Source organism: Canis lupus, chromosome 2, assembly GCF_003254725.2.
Source record: "Canis lupus dingo isolate Sandy chromosome 2, ASM325472v2, whole genome shotgun sequence".
NCBI classification, from domain to species: Eukaryota; Metazoa; Chordata; class Mammalia; order Carnivora; family Canidae; genus Canis; species Canis lupus.
In genome coordinates, this window is record NC_064244.1 from 7,729,618 (window position 1) to 7,741,070 (window position 11,453).

General features: G+C 39.4%; 1 protein-coding gene across 6 annotated transcripts in view; it reads right to left on the reverse strand.

Moving 5' to 3' along the window:
- The window catches only part of KIAA1217 (KIAA1217 ortholog), a 432,659-nt gene that overhangs the window by 328,945 nt on the left and 92,261 nt on the right, over positions 1-11,453 (reverse strand). The gene's annotated exons all lie outside the window — the stretch shown is intronic.

The window sequence follows — 11,453 nt, forward strand, 5'->3', positions numbered from 1 at the left end:
TTTATTTATTTATTTGACACAGAGAGAGAGAGAGAACCCACAAGCACACAAGCAAGGGGGAGAAGCTGGGGGAGGGAGAGGGAGAATCAGACTCTCCACTGAGCAAGGAGTTTGATGTAGGGCTCAATCTCAGGACTCCAGGATCATGACTTGAGCTGAAGGCCGATGCTTAACCAACAGAGCCACCCACGCACCCAGTTATTTATTTATTTATTTATTTATTTATTTTAGTTTTTTAATTTTAATTCCAGTATAGTTAACATACAGTGTTATATTAGTTTCAGGTATACGATATAGTGATTCAGACATTCTATACCTTACTTAGTGCTTATCATGATAAGTTTTATTCTTAATCCCCATCGCCTATTTCCACATCCCTCACCCACCTCCCCACTGGTAACCATCTGTTTGTTCTCTATAGTTAAGAGTCTGTTTCTTGGTTTCTCTCTCTCTCTCTCTTTCTCTCTCACACACACACACACACACACTCACGTTTTACCCCTTTGTTTGCTTGTTTTCTTTCCTAAATTCCACAAATGAGTGAAATCATAAGGCATTGGTCTTTCTTTGACTGACTTATTTCTCCTAGCATTATACCCTCTAGCTCTATCCATGTCATTGCAAATAGCAAGATTTCACTCTCATATGGCTGAATAATATTCTATTATATATATCTATCATATCCTCTTTATAACAAAGGCCATGGTTTTAAGGGAAGAGATAATGCCTAGTCAGGAAAAGACAAATACTTCCTAAATATGTTGTCACTCTGCTCTAAGACCTGGTCAATCCATCATATTCCTCTTTCTCATTGAGTCCAGACCAGAATCCTGCTCAGAATCCTTCTTAACACAGTACCTCTGACATCCTTTAGCAATAGATGTCAACTGTAAATGGAGATAAAGCCTAATTCCTATAGTTGGTCTAATGATGATGAGAAAATAGTGTTTTTATAAAGTAAAGGAAAGGAGTACGGTGAATGAGGAAAGGGGCTGGTAGAGGGATATAATTATATAATAGAAGGTCAATGAGTTTTCCACAGTTATTAGGATTGGGCAAAAGTGGAAAAATCCTCATGCCCCTGGAAGTGAGATGGCCTGGCCTAGCCAGTTGTGTGACTGCTGGAGAGGGTCAGAGGCTGTTCCACCTCAGGTTAGGTTTTGGGTAGGCTCTATAGAACTTTAGGGAAGATAAACATGCCCTGGGCTTGGGATGTCAACCAACAAATGACTTTACAAATGAATTCCACAAAATTATTTTCACGACACATACATACAAGATTTTGGTTTCCCTTACCTTTTTGTTTTATCTAAAGAAACATACACACACATAAACACACATGCACTCACACAAACACACAGAGCCTTTCTAATATCTCTAGGTTGATGTTATTCTGTTACCCAGTGCTTTCTATCATAAGGTAGATGAGGGGAGTTCTTGAGAGCAGATTCATCATTAAAATTTAGAGAGATCCAAGCAAGGCAGGGTTTTACCAGTTTATTATTCATTAGGTATCTTTTTTTTTTCTTTTAAAAGTGTGTTCTCTGTTTTGTTTTGTTTTATTTTGACCATTCAAGAAATCTGTTTTCTCTCTTTTTTTTAAATTTTTTTTTTTTTATTTATTTATGATAGTCACACAGAGAGAGAGAGAGAGGCAGAGACACAGGCAGAGGAAGAAGCAGGCTCCATGCACCGGGAGCCCGATGTGGGATTTGATCCTGGATCTTCAGGATCGCGCCCTGGGCCAAAGGCAGGCGCTAAACCGCTGCGCCACCCAGGGATCCCTGTTTTCTCTCTTTTTTAAGTAAGCTCCATACCCAAGTGAGGCTTGAACTCATGACTCCAAGATCCATTAACTGAGCCAGTCAAGCGCCTCATACTTTCTCTAAAAATAGATTATGTAAAACTCAAAGCTATATTCTTTTACCTTAATCAGTATCCTTCCTTTCCAAACTTTTTTCCTCCAGCTACCAACCCCTAAACTGTTTCTTCTGATGTAGGCTTTTCTGAACTGAACATGGATCTCAGCAGGTCTTCCCTTGAACTAGCTTTCAGCAGCAACAAAAAATGCCTTTTCAGGATGTCCACCAATTCAGGAATAGTCTCACAGCTTTTCCTAGTGATTTATTTATCAAGTAAGGCTATGAGGACGGTGTTTTTCTCTCATCCAGCCACTCAGTTTTAGCAAAAAGTAGTTTTGAAATTTTAAAAATGATTTGCCCAAAGGTTTGAAAAAAGTCCTTTGAAGTTTCAAGAAAATGAGTTACAGAAAATTAGCTTTGAGTCCTCTCACAGGAGGCACAAGGAAGGAAAAAGGGCAACTGAGTCTGCAGGACTTGGTGAGTCTTGAATCGTGGATTTTATAAACTGTCTTGTCACCTTACACTCTGACAAAAACCAGCAATAGATCCCCCAAAGAAAAAAACAAATGCCTGAGAAACTTGCTTACTGAAAGGCCACCGAATTGCCTTTTTCCTCCTGTAACTAGGTGACTGGATAGTCTGAACTCAGTGTTGAAAACACAGAATGGTTTATTTTTCCCAGTTACTGCCTTCAGCCATGCTGTCAAATACGTTTTTTTCGTCCCTTAATGACAGCTCAGCTACATCCTGTAAACTTCTGCTCACCTTCAGTTATGAAGTCCAGGCCGGCTTAAAACTTTTTTTTTAAAAAAAGGTTTTATTTATTTATTCATGAAAGACAGAGAGAGAGAGAGAGAGAGAGAGAGAGAGAGGGGGGCAGAGACACAGGCAGAGGGAGAAGCAGGCTCCATGCAGGGAGCCTGATGTGGGACTCGATCCCGGGTCTCCAGGATCATACACTGGGCCAAAGGCAGGCGCCAAACCGCTGAGCCACCCAGGGATCCCCCCAGCTTAAAACTTTAATCTCATATCCAATTTAAATCTCATCCCCTTCCTTCCTCTAGCACAGACTGGTTCTAGGGATGTGCCATTGGGATCCGACATCATCTGCCTCTGGGCACCTCTTTTCAATCCTCCTCCAAAATCTGTCTCCTCAGTGGGTTTGGGGCAGTGGGGAGGTATCAGGTGAGTCCTCTCTGGATGCTCTTTTTTTTTTTTTTTTCCTTTTGCTTCTCAGGCTAACACTGACAAGCTCTTGGCATTTACTATGTGACAGGATCTAAATGTGGCCCTTGGGTGCTTGACTTCTCTTCTGGCTGGTGGTTTTGGAGGATCTATACAGTTCTTGGAGGCAAACCATCAGAATCCTGGTCAACATCTCCTACTCCAACACAGCTTCCCCTACCAGGAGCACTCTCCCTCCAGGCCATGCCCAAGCATTCTCTTAGAAACTCAGGAACCCTTGTGTGCTAGTGGAGAGCTCTCAACATGGTGCCAGGCCACGCCTGTTCCATGCAGGAATCTCATCCATCCTTGCCATCACCCTTACTACTTTCAGCTTCATAACCAGTTCTTTGCTTTGCCATTCCTTTCTCCTATTCTCTTTCCCCAAATCAGCAGGGCACAAGAACTGACTTTCTGGTCTGCTACCTGAGTAGAGGTTCAGCCAGCAAGGGATGTGTCACTCTCTTCCTCTTGCTAACACCTTTCCCTCAAGGCAATCTTCTCTTGGCTTCAAGAGGGGAGAGCAGCCCCACTATCCCCACAAAAAGACTCCCTGGCTACAGTGAACACTGCAGTCATGGTGTGGGGCCAATTATTTCAAGAAATTCCCATCCTTTTTTCGCCCTCCTGGGGCATTGTTGTTGGTTCCAGTAGCAGGGCGAATTCTTCTAAGACCTTTGGGGAAGGTGTTTGCCCCAAGTTGTTTGGGGGTTATTGCTAATGTGCAAGATCTGAAACCTCCTTGATCTCAGTTTTCGTCCCTACTTGCCAATTCCCAACATCTCCTAAAATTCATCTCTGTCAAACCAGAAGTCTTTCCAAACTGACCGATTCATTTATCCATTTGACAAATATTTCTCTTTTTAAAAGATTTTTATTTATTTGACAGAGAGAGAGAGTACAAGCAGGGGGAATAGCAGAGGGAGTGGGAGAAGCAGACTCCCTGCTGAGCAGGGAGCTAGGGAGCTCAGTCCCAGGGTCCCAAGATCATGGCCTGAGCTAATGGCAGAAGCTTAAGCTTAACCAACTGAGTCACTTAGGCACTCCTATTCAACAAATATTTCTTGAGTGCCTACTCTGTACTGGGAACTGTTGTGGGCACTGGGGATATGGCAGCAAATAGGACAGATAGGCTTACCTTTCTCAGACAGTCTACATTCTATTGGAGGTGACTACTTTAGACAGGCATGCTAGCAAGATGATTTGAAATGGTGCTAAGTGCTCCGAGATAGTAGAATGCAGAGTAGGATGAGTGCAGGGGAAGGCCACCACTTGAGCCTGATGTCTGGACAAGGCTTATCTGAAGGTAAGATCCCTGAACTGGAGTAAGGCAGGGCAAATGCAAAGGCCTTCAAGTGGGAGCCTGTTTCAAGGAATTAGAAGATAAGCAAATGATTGGTTTTTCCATTCTCATCTCAGAGTTAAACCTCCCAAGATGCATTTCTATTTACTCTGCTTGCTCTAGGCTAGTTTGAGAGATAAAGATCTCCACTGCTGGTTCTGTTGCTAGTCCACATTGCATATGCTAGGCTGTTGCGGCTGTCTCTCTAGACTTAAGGGTTTGAGACATGAAGGAGCCTTTTAACTCATTTATGTGGGTCATGTATTTGGGAGAATTCTTATCAGAAAGCTGCTGTAACTCTGGCCAAATTACCACCCATGGAAACCTCAGCTACCATGCAATGGAAGTATAGAATTAGAAGTCTTCCTTCCCATGTCTAATTTCTTCCTAATGGGATTTATGGATGAATACACTTGCATATTAAAATGTGTGTTACACCTAAGAGCCTTATATAATTAAAATATATGTTATTGTGAGACTTGCCTACTAGAACAAAGTATGTATAACGAAGAGAAAGGAAATAAGGTCCGAGAAAGCTCAAGGGTGCCATTTCTCATTGGTTTATTACTCTGAAATAAGAGAAAGCTCATTGGAATTGCCCATTTTGTTACACAAAATTGCCTTTATAATATTCATGCCCCAAGTGGCATATTTCTTAGTGTCATGGAATTTTAGAGTTGAAAGATATCTTTGAGATCATTAATAACAACCTTATCATTTGATAATTTGAGATAATAATAATAATATCGTTTGAGATAAGATATCCAAAAGGCTAAGAAACATTCCAAAAATCATATAACATTCATAATTGTAGAGTTGAACTTGAATCCAAACCTATTTACTCTCAGTCTACTAGTCTTGCCACTACATTGTAGGACCTCTATGCTAAGACTACCTGATATACATTATGTCGAAGACCAGAGCCAGCTATGTTCTCAGCATAGTTAGATTAGAGGTATTATGGTTGGTAGTCTCCAAGTTTGTGCCCAATGAACCATGCCTCCTGATATTCACACCCTCATGTAGTCCCCTTCTACTTTATAGCCCGATTGGTCTGTATGACCAATAGACTATTGCAGAAGCGATAGTATGTTACTTCCAAGATTAGGTTATAAAAGACTATGGCTACCATCTTGGTCTCTCTTGGATCACTTACTCTGGGGAAGCCAGCTGTCATGTTGTGAGGATCCTCAAACAGCCTATAGTGAGGAAATGAGATACTTGATCAACAACTAGAAAAAAACTGAGTCTTGCTAACAAGCATGCTAGTAAGCTTAGAGGCAGATCCTCCAGCCTCATGTGACCCTAGCTTCAGGTGATGGCTTAACTTCAACCTCACAAGACACCCTGAGCCTGAACTACTGAGCTAAATAGAGTCCTAATACAGAAAAACTATAAGATATTAACTATTTGTTATTTAGGCTGACATTGTGGGGAGTTAATTTTTTTGTGTGCAGTAATAGATAACTAATACAGGCACAGTGCTTTAATTATTTTAAATCACTTTTGATACCATGTGATGGGCTGCATCACTCAGAGACAACTCCATTTTCTCACCTCTTTTCACGCAGGGTAGAGACAGATACTTGCTCTGTTCAAGGACCTGCCTCAGCTCAGTCTCTGCCAACAGGGTTGAAGAGGGAGGAGGGTAGCCCTGCCAAATGCCAACCACGCCTCCTCAAGGATAATGCATGGCAGATGTTAGCCTGTGTTAAACTTTTGTTGGAAAACCTAGAACAAAGGCATGGTGGTAGTTTGATGTTCACAGAGAAGAGTGAATACAAAGCATGGCTTTAAGCAGACTTCCTTTAAACATGCACAATCTTTGGTGCTATTTTCATGCTTTAGGAGAACTCAAAATTTTCTGCCCTTTTCCTGCCTAGAATTTGGTAGAGAGAAATTTGAAGATGTTAGTGAACTCTAATTTCATATTTTTTTAACCAGTTCCAGGAATGTGGGCTCTTTGAAATACTTTTGATTTAGCATAAGCGATACACTTATGATGATGATCCACTTGGCACCTGAGTCATCCCACCTTTGTTTCTCTGTGAGACCTTCTCTTTCCTTCTTCAGAGTGATGTGTGAGCTCACTAGATTTATAAAGTGTCTTAAAGGTGATTCTGTTTAGTTAGTATCATTTCTTGCCCATTACCTTTATACCACTAGTCTTCCTGTATGAGTACAACTGAGCTTGGATTGGTGTTTCCCTTGTCTCTGTGTTTCCCTTGTCTCTGTGTGTCTCTTTCCTGGTACCCCACATTGATTCTCTGAATTCAAGGACATTCAAGACTTCAAAAAGATTTAATAAATGTCACCAAAAAACTGCCAATGCCTAAGAGGCTGGCATGCTAAGGAAAAAGTTGCATAATGGTATAATACCAACTCAACCTAGACATGAACTTTCTTAAGTGTGACTTTGCATATCATGTTCATCTTCTCAACCTTCTCATGAAAGAAGTACAAAAAAAGAAAAAACCCCACAAATCCATGACCCACTGCTACATAGTTGAGATATCAAGACAAAAAAGTCTCCTGTGCATTAGTAATGTCTTTCAGGAGTTAGAGTCCAATCTTCACATAGTGAGAGGTGAGGGCTGGATGAGAAGTACTAAAAGGTATGACAAACAAGGAGATCTGAGGGGATGTCAGAAGGCTTTCTCTTCCCCCTATTTCTTTCCCTCCTGCAATGTCTGAAATTTTCCATTACAATAGAAGTCCTTGCATTTGAGTTATAGGCTTCTGAAATACAAATACTCTTAGGAGTTTTACCTGTTCTCTGTTCTTAATATTTTATGCTGAAGTAGTTTACCAGACATGTCTCCTCAGGGTTCTGAGAGAATAAACGTTTTATGGAAGAGAGGGAGATAAGATCCAGCCAAATTTAGACCAAGAGACACCTCCTGAGGACAGCTATGTCTCTGGGGAGCCAGAGCTGTTCACTCATTCTTATAGGGATTTGATGTCAGAGGTGAGGTTTTTGCTTTTTGAAACGTTTACAGGTAGGGCACTAAATGTTAAGCACTCACAGGGATTACAAATAGAATAGTTGAATTTTTAAATAAGAATTTATAGATTTGTGGGGGCCTGGTAATTAATGCTATTAAATTCAAGCACTTTGGGGACCACTTTAGTATTTCAATGTTAGCCATAGTAAAGCCAGGAAGTGCAAAAGTTGAAGTTCTCATGGCAAGAGTAATTCATCCCCATTACACATTCTTGACAGAATCCTTACAAGCTGTAGAAATTTGTGTCTCTAACATACTCAGTTTGCTGAGCTGCTTTTGCAAAAGAGGACAGCACAGTTAGTTCCTTCAGGGCAATATGGTTACATTTTCAGTCTCATTATAGGACTCTTGGCATTTAGTTTGAAAGGCCAAGAGGAAAATCCATTTGTAGAACTTTTTGCAAGAGGTAAGAGCCAAAATAGAACAGGGAAGCCATTGTTTGTCTGTTCTCTATGGAAACAGAGCATTCAAGTTTGATGAAACAAGGCTTTTTCCAATTGAAAATTGAAATTAAAAAAGACTATTATTCACACAGCATCAAAAACTTGAAATATTTAAGGATCAATTTTACCAAAAAATGTGCAAAGCATGTAAACTGAAAATTAGAAAATATTGTTCAAAAAAGTTAAGACCCTAGGATGCCTGGGTAGCTCAGCGGTTGAGCGTTTGCAGCTTGTGGGGTCGTGGAATCAAGTCCCATATCAGGCTCCCTGTGGGGAGTCCGCTTTTCCCTCTGCCTGTATCTCTGCCTCTTTTCTCTATGTGTCTCTCATGAATAATGGAATAAAATCTTAAAAAAAAAAAAAAAGGAATGGGTTGAGATATTTACTGTTAAGATGTCAAATTTCACAAATTAATGTTTTCTAACAAGTATCCCAGGGAGTTTTTTTTTAAATTGATAAAAATGATTGTAAAATGCATATTAAATGGATAGAACTTTAAATGGCCAAAAGAGCTATAAGAAAGAAAAAAGAAAAACAAAGTTGGAGGACTAACACTACCTGACTTCGTGACTTATTATTAAGCTATAGCAGTCCAGACCCTGTGGAATTAGCAGAAAGATTAACAAATATATCAATGTAACAGAATACAGAATACAGATATAGACCTACAAAGACAACTGATTTTTGACAAAGGTGCAAAGGCAATTCTATTGGAAAGAATACTCTTTTCAACAAATAGTACTGAGAGAATTGAATATCCATATGCAAAAAAAGAACTAATTTCAATTGGTATTTTGTGCCAGATTAAAAAAATGATACCACATATATCATAGACTTAAATATGAATTCTAAAACTATAAAACCTAAAGAAGAAAACAAAGAGAAGAATCTTTGTGACCTTGGGACGGCAAAATCTGACACCAGAAACAAGATCTGCCGAAGAACAAAATGGCAAAATTCTGATGGACTTCATCAGAATTAAACATTTCTGCTCTTTAAAAGATATCATTAAAAGAACCAAAAGACAAGCCAGAGACTGGGGAGAAAATCTTTGCAAGCCATATATTTGACAAAATATTTATGCTGGAATGTATAAAGAGCTCTCAAAAATCAGCAATAAGAAAAATGACCCAATAAAACATGAGCAAAGGATTTGAACAGATGCATCTCCAGAAAAGATATAAGGATGGCAAATTAGCACACAAAAAAATTCAACATAATTATTCATTAAGGTAATACAAAGTAACATCACATTGAGATACACTGTGCTTAAGATGATTAAAATGAAAAACACGAATCATGCCAAGTGTTGGTAGGAGGAACCAGAATTTTCATATGCTGCTACTGAGAATGTAAAATGGCCCAAACATTTTGGACAACAGTTTGGTAGTTTCTTAAACACATATTTACCATGTGATCTAGCCGTTTTGTAACTAGGATATACTCAGGAGCAATTAAGGTGTTTCAAAATGCATCTCGGGGGACACCGGGGTGGCTCAGTCAGTTAAGTGGCCTACTCTTGATTTCAGCTCAGGTCATGATCTCAGGGTCTTGAGACTGGCTCAGGTCATGATCTCAGGGTCTTGGGATTGAGTCTGTGGTGGCCTCTGTGCTCAGCAAGGAGTCTGCTCAAGGATTTCTTTCCCTCTCCCCTCAACCCCTCCCCCACCTCAAATAAATAAATCAATAAATCTTTAAAATGTACCTAGGATTTGTTTTAATTAGGTACAATAAGACACACAGACACAGAAATGACTGTTATGAAGGACGAAGTTTTACTCGCTGTTCTCTAGAAACAGAAGGCATGACACACCCACAGGGGCACCACAAGGGGAAGCCCAGCGTCAATTAGGATGTTAGAGGGAGCAAGGGGAAACATAGGCAAAAGCTTTCACTTTGGTTTTTGTAGGAAGGAATGGGCAAGTCAGGGTAAGCAAGCTAATTAGGATTAGGGCTGCTCTACTTGTCTGATACATAGCCCTGGATGATTAGAGCCGGTGGATAGTGGTCTGGAGTATAAGAGCCCCATAAGAGAGGAAGCTGAGGAGTCGGGGTTCTATATTGGTTAGTTTGTATATAAAAGGTGCACTTGAACACATATGATTAATACAGAAATCACATATACATACAAAGATTTCACATGAATGACCATACCAACTGTATTTGTAGCAGTCCCAAACTGAAAACAACCCAAATACATGCTAACAGCTACATGGATAAACAGATTATGGCATATCCAAACAATGGTCTACTACTCAGGAATAAAAAGTAATGGAGTATTGATAAATGCAACAACATAGATGAATCTCAAAATAATTATGCTGAGTAAAAGAAGGGGACAGAAATGGAGTATAGAAAATACCAACTAATTTATATAGTGACAAAACACAGATCAGTGGTTGCCTGTGATAAGGTTCGATAGAGAATGATATTAAATATAGAAACAGGGGATCCCTGGGTGGATTAGTGGTTTAGTGCCTCCTCTGGCCCAGGGTGTGATCCTGGGGTCCCAGGATCCAGTCCCGTGTTGGGCTCCCTGCATGGAGCCTGCTTCTCCCTCTGCCTGTGTCTCTGCCTCTCTCTCTCTCTCTCTCTCTCTCTCTCTTTCTCTCTGTGCCTCTCATGAATAAATAAATAAAAACTTTTAAAAATTAAAAAAATAGAAACAAGGATACATTAACAATGAATTTTATGAAAAAGAATAAAGAAATTGATTCTAGTTACTGTAGCATCAAAAACAATAAAATACTTAGGAATAACTTTAATGATATGAAAGATCTATACTCTGAAAACTATAAGATATTGATGAAAGAAATTGAAAAAGAAAGAGATAATTGGAAAAGTGTCCTATGTTTATGTACTGGAAGAGTAAATATTGTTAAAATGTCAATACTACTGAAAGCCATTTATAGATTCAGTGCAATCTTTATCAAGATTCCAATAGCACTTTTTATAGAAGCAGATAAAAATACTCCTAAAATTTATAAGGAACCACAAAAAGACCACTATAGCCAAAGTAATCCTGAGAAAGAAGAACAAAGCAGGATGTATTACTGATTTCAAGCTATATATAAAATCTGTGGTGATCAAAACAGTATAGTACTGGCAAAAAACAGACACAGACCAATGGAACAGAAGCGAGAGCCCAGAAATAAACACATGCACATATAGTTAACTAATCTTTGATAAGGGAGCCAAGAATACCCAATGGAGAAAAGATGGCCTTGTCAACAAGTGTTACTGGGATAACTGGATTTTCACATGTAAAACAATGAAACTGGACCCACATCCTATACCCACTCACAAAAATTAACTCAAAATGATTTAAAGACTTAATGAAACCATGAAACCCCTTGAAAACAAAGAATAAAGCTTCTTGACATGGGTCTTGGTCATGATTTTTTTTTGGATATACCAGCTAAGGCACAAGCAACAAAATAAAAAATAAACGGGTAGGACTACATCAAACTGAAAATTTCTGACAGCAAATGAAACCATCAACAAAGTGAAAAGCAACCTATGGAATGGAAAAATATTTGCAAACCATATATCTGATAAGGGGTTAATATCCAAAACA